Source organism: Notolabrus celidotus, chromosome 9, assembly GCF_009762535.1.
Source record: "Notolabrus celidotus isolate fNotCel1 chromosome 9, fNotCel1.pri, whole genome shotgun sequence".
Classification (NCBI taxonomy): Eukaryota; Metazoa; Chordata; class Actinopteri; order Labriformes; family Labridae; genus Notolabrus; species Notolabrus celidotus.
The window spans coordinates 31,081,259-31,093,984 of NC_048280.1; positions in this window are offsets into that span (position 1 = coordinate 31,081,259).

The following is a 12,726-nucleotide window of genomic DNA, read 5'->3' on the forward strand; positions in this document are numbered from 1 at the left end:
ACCGTGGACAGGTTGCCAACCTATCACAGGGCAAACATGGAAAAGCAGACAATCATTCACGCACACACTCACACCTACGGGCAATTTTAGAGTGACCAATTAACCTGATGAGCATGTTCTTGGACTATGGGAGGAAGCCAGAGTACCCGGAGAGAACCCACAGATGAACGGGGAGAACATGCAAACTCCACACAGAAAGGCACCTGCCTGACCAGGGACTCAAACCAGGAACCATCTCGCTGTGAAGCAACAGAGCTACCCACAAGAGACCACTTGATCATTTGTGATCAGCCCAAATTCTAGTTGAAAGAATGCCTTGAAACAGTTTGCATCAAGCCAAAGTCCTGATTCCAATTAAATCAATGTGTGTGTGTAAAACAGTGTCTTTCAACAAGGTTTGCAATAAAAAAACAATGAGAGCTAAAAATGTACTTTGCAATCACACTTCCCTTTGGCTAGTTTTCTGATTGAACTTATGAAAGTTGAAGAAAGTCGGTGAGGCATAACTCTGGCTAGTGGGCCATGCAGACTGCAGCTGTATGTGAGTATGTGAGCCGCTCGTATCCTCTGAAATACTGTTGTTGTCAAGTCCCACTTGTGACCTCAGTTGGTGGGCTTGTGGGTGTGGGCTCACCACATACACACCTGCACCACCGGATAACGTGAGATCTCAACTGCTCTCCAGTTAGAACAGATGTTTCTCTCCTTCGGTCTGTTGAGTCTAGGTCTTCCTCTGTACTGGTGTCCTCATGTGTCCACAGTTAATGTCATCATTGCAATCATCAATCGTTTTTATACTTTGGTTGTATTTGTGGTGGTCAGTGCACTGCAGGCAGAGGATAACATGTGTCTCATTCGCATACAGTGCAAAAACAAATGGGCTTTCTGATGGCTAATGGCTAAAAACATTACTAAACATAGCGTACACTTACACTGACGTAAGTGTTTGGGCGGGAGTTTTTTTAAATTAGTTAAATTACATGGTAGAGCTGATCCGTCTGCAGCAGTTAATAGCCGAGCTACCGCTCTGTTACTCCTGCTAGTTACTCGTCAAATGGTTCACGCTGGCTGGGATCTCCTGTGGGTAATACACTTACTATTGACAAGTACCTCATACAACCCTACTTTAAAAAAACAAACTATCCCTGTTATTGATTTAGTGTGCTAGATCTCTGCATCTGTCTTCTTGTTGACTGAGGCACACAGACATGACACTGTAACATGCTGGTCTGTGGATGAATGGAGGCACTGCCGGTAAGTGCTTTACCTGTCTGTGAGTGTGCGTATGTGTGAGTGTAATTATGTGAGCTGTGTAAGAGAGCACAGAGGCAGGAAACAGAGCTGAGAGGTTTGATTGTGCCCGTGGATAGGAACTGAGTGACATGAGGAGAAAGGTGCTGGTTGGATTTTTGAGGGATGGGGGTTGTTGTTATGGCGCCCCGGGGCAGACTGAAGGACGTGTTTTGACATGTGGCCCTCTACTCCTATAATCCAGCTTGATCTGACCGCTTTAAACAGCCAAACATCTGCTGTATGTGTCACTTTAGCTCTGTAAACTAATCTAGAAAAAAAATATTTTTACCTGAAGTCTCGTTGGTATTGGAATTACCTTAAATGTTATACTTGTTTGCCTTTATCTGAGGTGCAGATGTGCTATTAGAAATCATCAGTGCATTAATCTCAAGGAAAATTTATTTTTACAGTGTGTATATCCATGTCAGTGTTGTAGTCCACTGACCAGACCTCGAGTCCGAGTCATGTGTTCGAGTACAAGATGAGTCATTGAGTCCAAGTCGCAGGATAAATTGTGTCCTCCTTATTAATATTGCTTATCATTAAAAAGAGGAGCGCTGTTTCACTCAGAACTACTGACTTGATGAGCATGGACTGACTGTATTGGACCTTTTGGCTGTGTAGAAAACACATTTATTGACATCAGATTCTGACTGATTCTGTCAGTGTGCATAGAGGTTCAAATTATCGATAAAGTTACAGCAATGGGCACCATCCTTCTCTTAATGGAGACACAATCATCGATTCAGCTGCAGTGGGATCACTACAGGTATCAAATAAACTAAAAAATACCTGCTGCAACCCACTGGCTATTGCTCAGAATTTTAACCAACCAGACATCTTGGACCTACTTCAGCTGCTAAAACTACCATTACATTTCTAACAGTAACATAATCAACAGTCCAAATTGGCCAACTTTGGCATCTCACTTACTTTTCTGGGTGCATGATGTCATTTCAATCAGGAGAGACGCAGTTTGAAGATTAAATGTTATTTATTACGATTTATTGAATAATGAAACATTACAGAAATCTTTGGTGTAAGGACTCAATGGGGATAATTTTGTGAGCGTAGGATATGGGAATTTGGCAGCATAAGAAATCCCCCTAGAGTCCAGACACTGGTGGTGGTGGTTGATGAATTCTAGGAATTGAAGACTTGCAGAGACCAGGTGGAGATGGGAGGTGGAGGGGTGCGCACCATCAATGCAAGAAGTAACTAGCAGGAGAGAGAGACACATTTAAAAAGACAGCAGAAAGTTGATAGGCTGACAATAAGGGCGTGCCACTTAGCTATTAGATGACAACTGCCGCTGATTAACCAATAACAGCCAGAGCATGCAGCTGGAAGCGGGTGAGCTATTGAACAGGGATAGGAGAGTTAAACAACTGGTGTGATTGCTTTTATAGTCTTCCTGTCTGAACTTTTGATAGAGCTATATGTGTCACAGATGTCTGTTAAATTTTGAGCATGTCTCCATTTTCCCCTCGATGACTCTTTTGCATATTCCACATGTTGCTCTGCTCTCGCTTACAATTATTTTAAAATCTTTGAAAGCAAAACACCCAGCTGATGGCAACTCTTCTGGTATCCTGGCAGGAACTGTCGCTGAACACAGAGCATGTGAACCCACACGCAGGTGAATAGAAATGACAGCCGTCGCTCAAAATAAATCATTAAGGCCTTGTAGAAAAAAAAAGGAAAATAATATAACAGTCTTTATCAATAAATAAGTCCTAAAGCAATCAATGGTTGAGTCAGAGTAAAGTCTGAGTCAACAGTGCTTAAGTCTAAGTTGAGTCAAGAATACAAAAAATCTGGATAGGAGTTGGACTGGAGTCAGAGTCCTGGACTCCAGAACTACATCACTAATGTAAATGTATATATTTCTGCATGGATTAGCCATCAGGATTCCTGACAACTGAAAACTACAATACCCATGAGCCTCAGCCACTGGAGAAGGGCAAAGAAAACCAGTCAGAGCTACAAATCAAAGGTGTCAAAAAAGAAATCTTTGGAGAAGATGATCCAGATGTTAAGAGCAGGTCAACAGTTTTTTTTTTCAAGAAAGCTGCAGTTTTGGCGATGCTCTGACCCGGTCATCTAGCCATCACAGTTTCGCCCTTTTCAGAGTCCCTCACGTTTTCCTGCTTCCAACACATCAACTTTGATGACATGTTCAATGCAAAAGATATGCATGCAACTGACAGATGCCATTGAATAGAGGTGATCAATGTTTTTCACTTCACTTGTCAATATTGTTACAGCTGACTCGTGTATTTATCCTCAAGGTTCATGACAGTCTGATCTTTTGTATCAGGACAGGTTTGTGTCCATTGAGGGGCTGGAAGCACTCAAACAGCCTGTTCTCCTGCTTGTCTTGGCAGTGAACATGTCAACTACACCCTGATCCCAACCAGGAAGTACAGAGGTTATTCCAGCATAGTTATCATAAATACAACTTGTTCTCAAATTACATTCATATTATACTGGACTGTCATGCAGCCCCAGACCGCCATGTGACGTAGTGAAACTGCAGCTGTGGTTTGTTGTTTGAGGATTTTTTTCTAGAAGTTATGTCAATAAAGCTCAAATCGTTATTCTCTATAAATCATTTCTGACATCCAAACTCTTAACAGGTGGCTTTCAGAAAACTCTCAAGTGACTGCTAATACTGCTTTTCTCTGAGGGGGGAAACACAAAAGTGACTGTTTTTCATTTCAATGAGGGGGAGCAGGACCTTGAGGAACCTCAGGGGACCTTGGGTGCCTCTAGGCCTAAATTTGAAAAGCAGAGGTGAGCACAATCTAAATTGAGACACAGAATTTGATTAATGACTGAGGATATAAAGGTAAAAGTAAGAAAATGAATCCCCTTGTATTGTTGCGTACATACACCTACACACACACACACACACACACCTACACACGCACGCACACACCTACCAGCCTTCCCCTCTCTCCCTCTGTGGTGGAGCTTTATGGGTAATGTCGAGTGACACATTTAAGCGGGAGCTGTCAACTCCGGGTATGTAGCAGTGAATGGCAGAGCCAGTGAACGCTGGTGACAGGCTCACACACACACACACACACACACACACACAGACACACACAGACACACACACACGCACACACACACACACACACACACACACACACACACACACACACATAAACTACATGCATACCCTACCCTCCATTACTGTGTTATCCAAATGTTGTGGAGGTCTCACTTAAATTTCTACAGTGAAAGCTTCAGACACAGACACACACACACCATCGACAAGAATTATGTATTTACTGTCAAACATGGAAGTTCAGGTGTGCAGCCTTGACCTTGGCTGGTAAATGGCCACATCTCGTATGTAGGTTTCTGTGTGTGTGTATATGTGTGTGTGTGTGTGTGTGTGAGAGAGAGAGAGAGAGAGAGAGAGAGAGGTAGAGAGAGAGAGAGAGAGACTATAAGAAATATTATCTACCATTACACCCCCCCCCCCTCCCCCCTTTTCCATTTCCTTTCTTTTACCTCTCAGATCTTCATTCCGCTCTTTCAGCCATGAGGCTGTCAGCAAAGCGTCCAGCAGGCCAAAAGTGAGGAAGAAGAAGGAGAAGAAGAAGAAGAAGAAGAAGAAGAAGGGGAAAAGGCAGAGGGGAAAAAATCTGGAACATGAAGCTCAGTGCTGTCAGAAATCTCCTCTTCTTCGCTGACATTTGGATTTACACATCTCATTTTCTTGAGTGACAAAGTACATAAACACACGCTTCAAGTCGAGGAGCTTGGCAAGCTTCTCGCCTCCAACACACACACCACAAACCACACATTCACAGACACACACACACACTCTCTCACACACACATACACTGAAGCACCCATACATACATTAAGCTCTGGCTTTAGTTTTTGGATGAATTTAAGGAAGAGGAGGGGATATGACATGTAGTCTTTGATCCTCACTCTGTCTGTGCTGCTGATGAGAGATGAGTCAAGTCAGATGGAGGATTTTTTTTTTTCATTGGAGCGTCACAGACAGTGGTGATGGTGGGGGGAGTTAGCCGCAGGCTGCTTTTGTCCTACATAGGACTTCTCCAAGACTCTGTAAACTGTGTGCACACAGGAAGTGGTTCAGGCTGAGTGACAGACAACCCACGTCCTTCATCCCAATCCCTCCTCCTCCTCCTCATCTGCAGTGCTGGCAGCTTGAATGAGGTGACACATACCTGTCAGTGCTGAGCCTGACACACCCTGACGGACAGACAGACAGACACACAGACACAGACACACAAACACAAGCGAATGGATGAAAACACATGTACAAACATGAATGCTTGTCGAGACATGAATGTAAATATAACTCTATCTAAACAAACCCATTGTGACCAGACCTGTTCATGGTGTGGTTTTTATGTGCGTCTCTAGACAACGGTGTGTGTTAATGAATGCATGTGTGTATTGACATTGGATACAGTTGCAACTGGAGTGCACCTGAGAGCACAGTTTTATCTTTATTTGCCTACTGGATTATTCAGGTTGTGTTTGACATGTTGCCCATAAATCAGTCACGACTGTCTAGCAAACGCCCTGACAGACACAAAATCACCTGTGAGTCTATTTACACATGCCAGCAATTTGCCTGGCTGCTGAGGCTGTATACAAAGTACATAATAAAGCTGTCAAAGTTATAAACAGTGTAGCAAAGCTCTGAACAAGACTTGCACTGTAGAGCGCACATAGAGTCACAGTTAGACTGATACAGGGGTTAGCTTAAATGTTGTCCAGTGTTGGCTTTAAAGTGGCTGAAAAGAGTAGACGATCTGCAACGGCCAAATTGATCTTCATCAGGAGGAACGAGCTTCAAATGCAGAAACAATGCATCTCTAAAAACATGCAAAAAGTCCAAATCAAAACACAACAACGGAAACACACTGCCTATGAGAAAACTTGCTGCAAAGAGCAGATGTACAAATGCACCATCAAGCGTGCTCGAAATACACAAATGATGCAAAGCCAAAAACACACAAAATCATAAAACGTTAGCAAAAGAGAAAAGCGTTTCAAATTGAGGCTTGAAAATCGAAGTGCTCCAGGCCTTCGGGGGGGCGCTAGGTGACATAGACATGACGTGTTTCCGCTTTGCGTTTGCATCTGACTTCTGCATATTGTGTTTTTTTTAAAGATGCATCGTTTCTGCATTTGCAGCTCGTTTCTCCTGAAGGGGATCATTCAGGCTGTTGCAGAACAGTTGCCCTTTTTGTTTACCGTATTTAATGGAAGCAGGATACCAGCCACTCTGATGCATCAATTTTATCTTCTTTTTATTAACAGTTAATAACAAATTAAGTGAATTCAAGAAAAACTACAGAACATGCATTAACACTTTAAATGGTCTCTACTGTTTTGGGGTAGAACTAGAAATCCAGACATATACTGTACATCAAACAAGCTGGAAAAAACACTGAGCTGTTTCCATGGTTAGCCAAACTCTCAAATGTAAAATTATGAGCAACAATTACAACAGGCAAAACTTAGCAAGTAAGAATTTGTGTTGCAATTTCAGAAAATTGCTTTGATAAGGTTATAATGTCCAGATCAAGACTTGGGCTTAAGACTTCTAAACTTTCAAATGGAGTACCCCTATAAGATCCACGCTTAGGTGGGCTGAAATCAGCCTAGACCCGCAGGAGTCTATCATGAAAATGTGTCTATTGTGAATCCCTTAACTTTATTAAGATTAACAGGATATTGCTGAAGCCTGACTGAGGTCTTGTGATTAAATACAGTTTTTTCCTTTTTTTCACAGAAATAGTTAAACATAAAAATAATATATAAAAATATCATCATCATCATCATCATCATCATAATGGTCAAAAATCAGTTGTTGGTATCTGTCTTTAAAGTTCAAAGCCTAAAATGATTATAGTTTAACCCAGAAATCTGCATGAGGCAGGTTGTTTTAGGATAGTGTTTTCTTTAGCACCATCATCCTCCCTCATCAAACTTTGTCAAACAATGTGTACAACTGTAAATACAAGCATAACTATATAACATATCCCTAATTACAAAATGGCATAACCAAAAAGCAGTATCTGATGTCACACAAGCTCTCCTTAGCTCCACTAACACACACACACACACACACACACAAGGAGCTTCTCCCACACTCATAATGATCTTCTACGGACCCATTTATTTGCTGACTCCTTGTTAATGTGCATGATATATATTTTTACCCCCCTCATCATTGAATCTTGGACCCTTATTCGTCTAAAGCCAGCAGCACTTAGTGATACGTTGAATATTTCTGCTGGGTGTGTTGTATAACACTCAGCTCTGTCCTTGGGGCGTTCTGAGAGGATTTAGCTGGAAGGTTAAACAGGACTATAGATTCAGTAAAAACTAGACCAGGGCAGCATCTGTGTATTTTATATCATCTATCATTAAAACCTTTACACCAGCCAATACCCACATTACAACTATGGAGCAAAGCAATTAATAGTCAGGCTGAGAGTAACAAACCAGGTTTGTGCATGCTGAGATAATCTCCTTTAATATTCAATATCTAAATTGTATTTTTCTTTTATCTCAAAATGAAGTAGAATATAAAATCAAGTTGAAGTAAAGCTTTAGTCTTTATTTAGCAGACAAATACTGAAGGGAATGAAGTAGATCACACTCAGCACCAGGGGCAGGACAGAGGTATCAGTGCCGCATGTTAAAAAAATGCAGTCATTGGACTCAAGCAGCAGAAAACAAGGCCAAAGAGACATGAGTAATAAAATACACTGAGAGTCGACTTTATATGTCTGCTGCTTTGCTTCAACTGTGCAGCACCAGATCCAGAAACACTGTAAATCTCTCATTGTTTTGTTATCGCTGCATGTTCATGTTTTTGTTTTCTTAATATTGAGAAAATACCCAGCTATGTGAGCTCTGACACTTGTACAGGTGTAGTGAGGTGAAAAGCAGGTACAGTCCATAGACTGTATAAGTAATGGTAGTATCTGTGACGTCACCCATCTGTTTCTGAAGCGCTTTTTTGACGGCGGGAGCCATATTGGATATGCTGAACTCAACCTAACTTCTGTCGAGGTAAAGAGGCAGGCTTTGAGCCTCCTAGCCAACAGCTACAGTGTGGCCACCTGTCAATCAAGTCAGCTGTGCCTCTCATAATGGAAAACCTGATTTCCGGTACTTCCAGAGCCATCCTCAAGTGGATGCTCGATGAACTGCAGTTTTTAACACTTCCACATTGGCTTGAATTCTCGCGGACAGAGGTTGCCGCTTGGTATAGTCCAAGGAGTGTGGCATCACCAACATCACCAATCATGTCCTTTCATTACAACTTTATTTATCTATTTATCCATTTGTTTGTTTAAAGGGAGCACATGTGCACCAGATACTCACTAAAGCACCAGATGTGTATTAGTCTGCAGCTAAAAATAGTCCCAACATGTTAATTTAACTTGCCCATGAGTAATGTTTGCTGAAGATCATGTTGTATATAATTACTGAGCATGCTCTAAAAATGATAGCATATTATTAACTGGTTTTTAGAGGTCTACAAGTTCAGCTGTAGAAAACAGGCTTGTGGAAGGAAACAGAGAGAGTATGGGGAGATCCGTGTAGATTCAAGATGAGGAAAAGAAGAATCATCACGTTGTTCCTGCTCTGAAAAGGAGGTTAAATAATTGTCAATGAGCTTTTTAAGGAAGTGTGTATTCCCAGGCGCAAACTTGAACCATGTACAAATCCCTCCAACACACACACACAGCATTCAGTGACTGCAGATGTGTATGAGTGTGCTGTGACAGAATGCCTTAATTATGGATTAATTGTGTCATTAGCAGGTTTCTGCTGTTGCCACCACATTGGGCCTGTCAAGGTTAATTACTGGAACATGTTTATTTGCTGTCAGCCACTGCCGCAAGCTGTCACTTGCATGGAAACACAGACAAACACACACAGACGCTGCTCACTCAAACAATTCACAGGGCACCTTGTGTCCCTCAAGTTCTCCACATTTCCTCAGCTCCTTTGTTTCTGCTTCAGCACACTTTGTACTGTTCCCTGTCAGCCACCTGAAAGGCAAACACAGCCGTAATCCTGCAGTCTGCTTTCGTCCAACAGAAACAAAAGTCACCAGTGAGCGAAAAACAAGACTGTGTTTTAATTAGCAGAGTCTCATTGAAGCATAGTTGGACTAAAACCATTCACAATAACATAAAGCCACTTGGAATAACAAATGTCTATCATTGCGCTCTTTATTTTCATTCAGTGCTGGTGGATATGTCTGTAGGAGATGGGAGTCTGTGGGTGTTTCCACATTGTCAACCTGTTTGGCTAGTTGAGGCTGGTTCTATTATTGTTGTGTGTGCCTCAGAAACTCACAGGACTGACCCTGTCCCTGAATTAAGCACATTTTGGTGAAACAATCAATACAAGTGAGACAGAAACATCCATTCCCCGTATCTTGACCACAGCTCTGTACACTGCAAAAAAAGGTAGCTTAAATATAGGGTTAAAAAAAAAGCAGAACATTTCTTAAAACTGGTGAAATTATCTGTCAATGCTGCAAGTTAATTTTATTCAACAAGAAATCTTTAAATGACATTATTAAATCTAGAAATAAGCAGGCTCTGAAATTATTAAAAAGGGTTGAAATAAGTAGAATATGCTGATTTTTAGCTCAAACTACTTGAAAACAAACTTCCTACAGCACACTTAAAAGTGAAATATACTGAATTTAAGCTAATACAATCTCATTTATTTATTTTGTAGACTTAATTTGAGCAAATAAGGCCTGGGGACAAGAAAAACAACTCCAATTTAAGTAAAAAATGACTCACTATTAGAAAACTATGATTAAGCTGTTTCTTGATATAAGCTGGCTCATCCTAAAATAAACCCTAATCCATCTTAAACTAAAACTAAAATCTTTAAACCAGGTCTTATTCTTAGAATATACCTCTGAAAGGTTTCTACAGAAACCACAACAGCAAGCTGGATGACTGACAACACTTAATAAATGTCAGGATTAACAACATATAACATCAGGAACACTATTAACATTGGCTCAGGGTTGATGCATACTTCAAGACATTTAAAACAGTCTGTAGAACCAAACCAAAACAAATATATCACCATTTTGTACAGCAGAAAAATGAGCAATCCATAAGATACAAGCTGAACTGTGTCTTGAATAGATGCCTTGTGTGATATTCTTAAATCAAGCAACTTGAAGTTGTTACTGAATCTTGAAACAAGTTTTATTTTGATGAATCTTTAGGTAAGACAACCAATGTAGCTTATTTTAACAGTCATTCACTAAATTTAAGATTCCCCAACTAACTGAGACCAAAAAGACATGTTCATAATCAATGTAAGATTCAACCATACATACAAAGATTAAAAACAAGTAAATAACTCTAAAAACAAGGTCATTTATCTAACATGTCTCAATCTAAGAATTAAATTCTTGGCAAGTGACGAATTATTTGCAGTGTAGCTCCAAATCATGTAGCCAAGTAATCTTTTCAATATGCCTTAATCTTTACTAAACAAGCAGCTACTTCTGGTAAAGGTCACAGGTATGAAATAAAGTTGAGTCTTTAAAAAGCTGAATCAATGTTACAGAAACAGAAGAGGAAGAGTCAGAAAGTCAGAAACCTGACTCTGTATTGTCTATCATACAACATTCTTATACCCAAGAGTAAAACAAAGCTACTGGTCAGAGCAAAGAACTGTGTTTTAATGTGGGTTGACTGGATGACCAGATGTAGTAACAAACTGTCTAAGGGTCCTGAACTGAACAAATGTGCTTTTGAGTTAAGCTGTTTGGAGAGAGAGAACAAAATGGGTTATTTGTGTTCATCAAGGTCACTCAGCGTTACTTCAAGAAGCTCATGTCTCACAGCGTCAGACTTACTGAGACAAGTTTGTCCTTGTGCATGAAAAATACATAAAGCCTGGCAAAATAAAAACAAGTTGTATGTTGCATCATATTGGGTTACATTTTAATATATTCCTGTCCACTCAGATTTAGAGAAAAGTGCCAGAACTCAATAAAAGTTCTGGATGAGTGGTGGCTGCAAGGAAGGGAAAACTACATCATAGTTCAAAAAACCTGAATCGTATGAATGACTGTCTGAACTGCTGCACAGATACTGCAGTGTAACCCTTCCTTTTGTATTAAAATTTGTTCACAATTTCACAACCAACATTAAAAACAGATGTTATACAGATGCCAAAGTGTTAAGAGGACTTAACCTCAAATAAAAAAAAGAGAATTTGAACAATAATATACTAACAAAATGACAGGCATGCAAAATTAACAGATGACTGCAGCAGAGAGTAGTTTAACGATTATAATATATATGTCATATTAAAACTTACATCATATTCTTTTGCCACACATGAATGAGAATTGTATCTTTGAGATAACTCAGAGGAAAGTGTAGATGTTTTTTAAACTACCTCAAAACACAGAAGATGAGAGAGAGGCAACAGAACAAACATGGAGGGAGAGAGAGAGAGCAAGTGATGCTGCTTTGATTGATTTCAGCTTTAATCTGCTCTCAAACTCATCTCCTGACATCTCTCTCTCTCTCTCTCTCTCTCTAACAGACTCTCTGTCCACAAAGGCTCAGTCGGGTCCTGGCTGAGCAGCTGTGAAGAGACAAACCATTTATCAGCCTGTCAGCTCTTGCTGCCTGTTATTCCAGCCAGACTGACTGCGTGGCTGTCTGAGACCCAATAACTCTGACTGAGGGGAAGCTGGCACTGCTGCTTCACATGACACAAACACACACCGCCTGCAGTCTACATTTACAGTGTTTGACGTGATATAAACTTTATGTAAAGAGAGGGAAGTTAAGAAAATGTGAAATGTAACATCCAACATGGAGCAGAGGACACAGCAAAGTTAAAATAGTTTGTGCTTGAATTACTCACTCAACATACAGACAGCTCTGTCTGTGATGAAATACACCTCACAGTGACAGACATCATGATGTGTGGCGATGTAAGGTCTGAGTGACAGTGAGCTGAACAACAGCACAGCAAGCCGCCATGTGCAGAACATGGACTGAGAGCGCCATCTAGTGCAAAAACACTTCAATCACTCCTCCTCACAGGAGACCAGGATCTTATTCATGACACGAGGAAGTTTCCAAAACATCTCCGCAATACCAGGAAACAACCAGCTGTCATATGTTTACATTGCTATCTCTCAGGGTAAGACTATAAGAGACGCGGAGCACCTTTTTATGAATGAATAGCATAAATGAGATGGTGTTTAAAGGCAGAACTGATCTTATTGTGCAAGTGTTTTTGTGTACCATTATGTGCACATTTATAAAATATGCTTCCTTTGGTGTGCTGCAAAGCCATTGTTTGATGACCATACTCTTGTATTTACACCCAAGAGTGCAATTGACC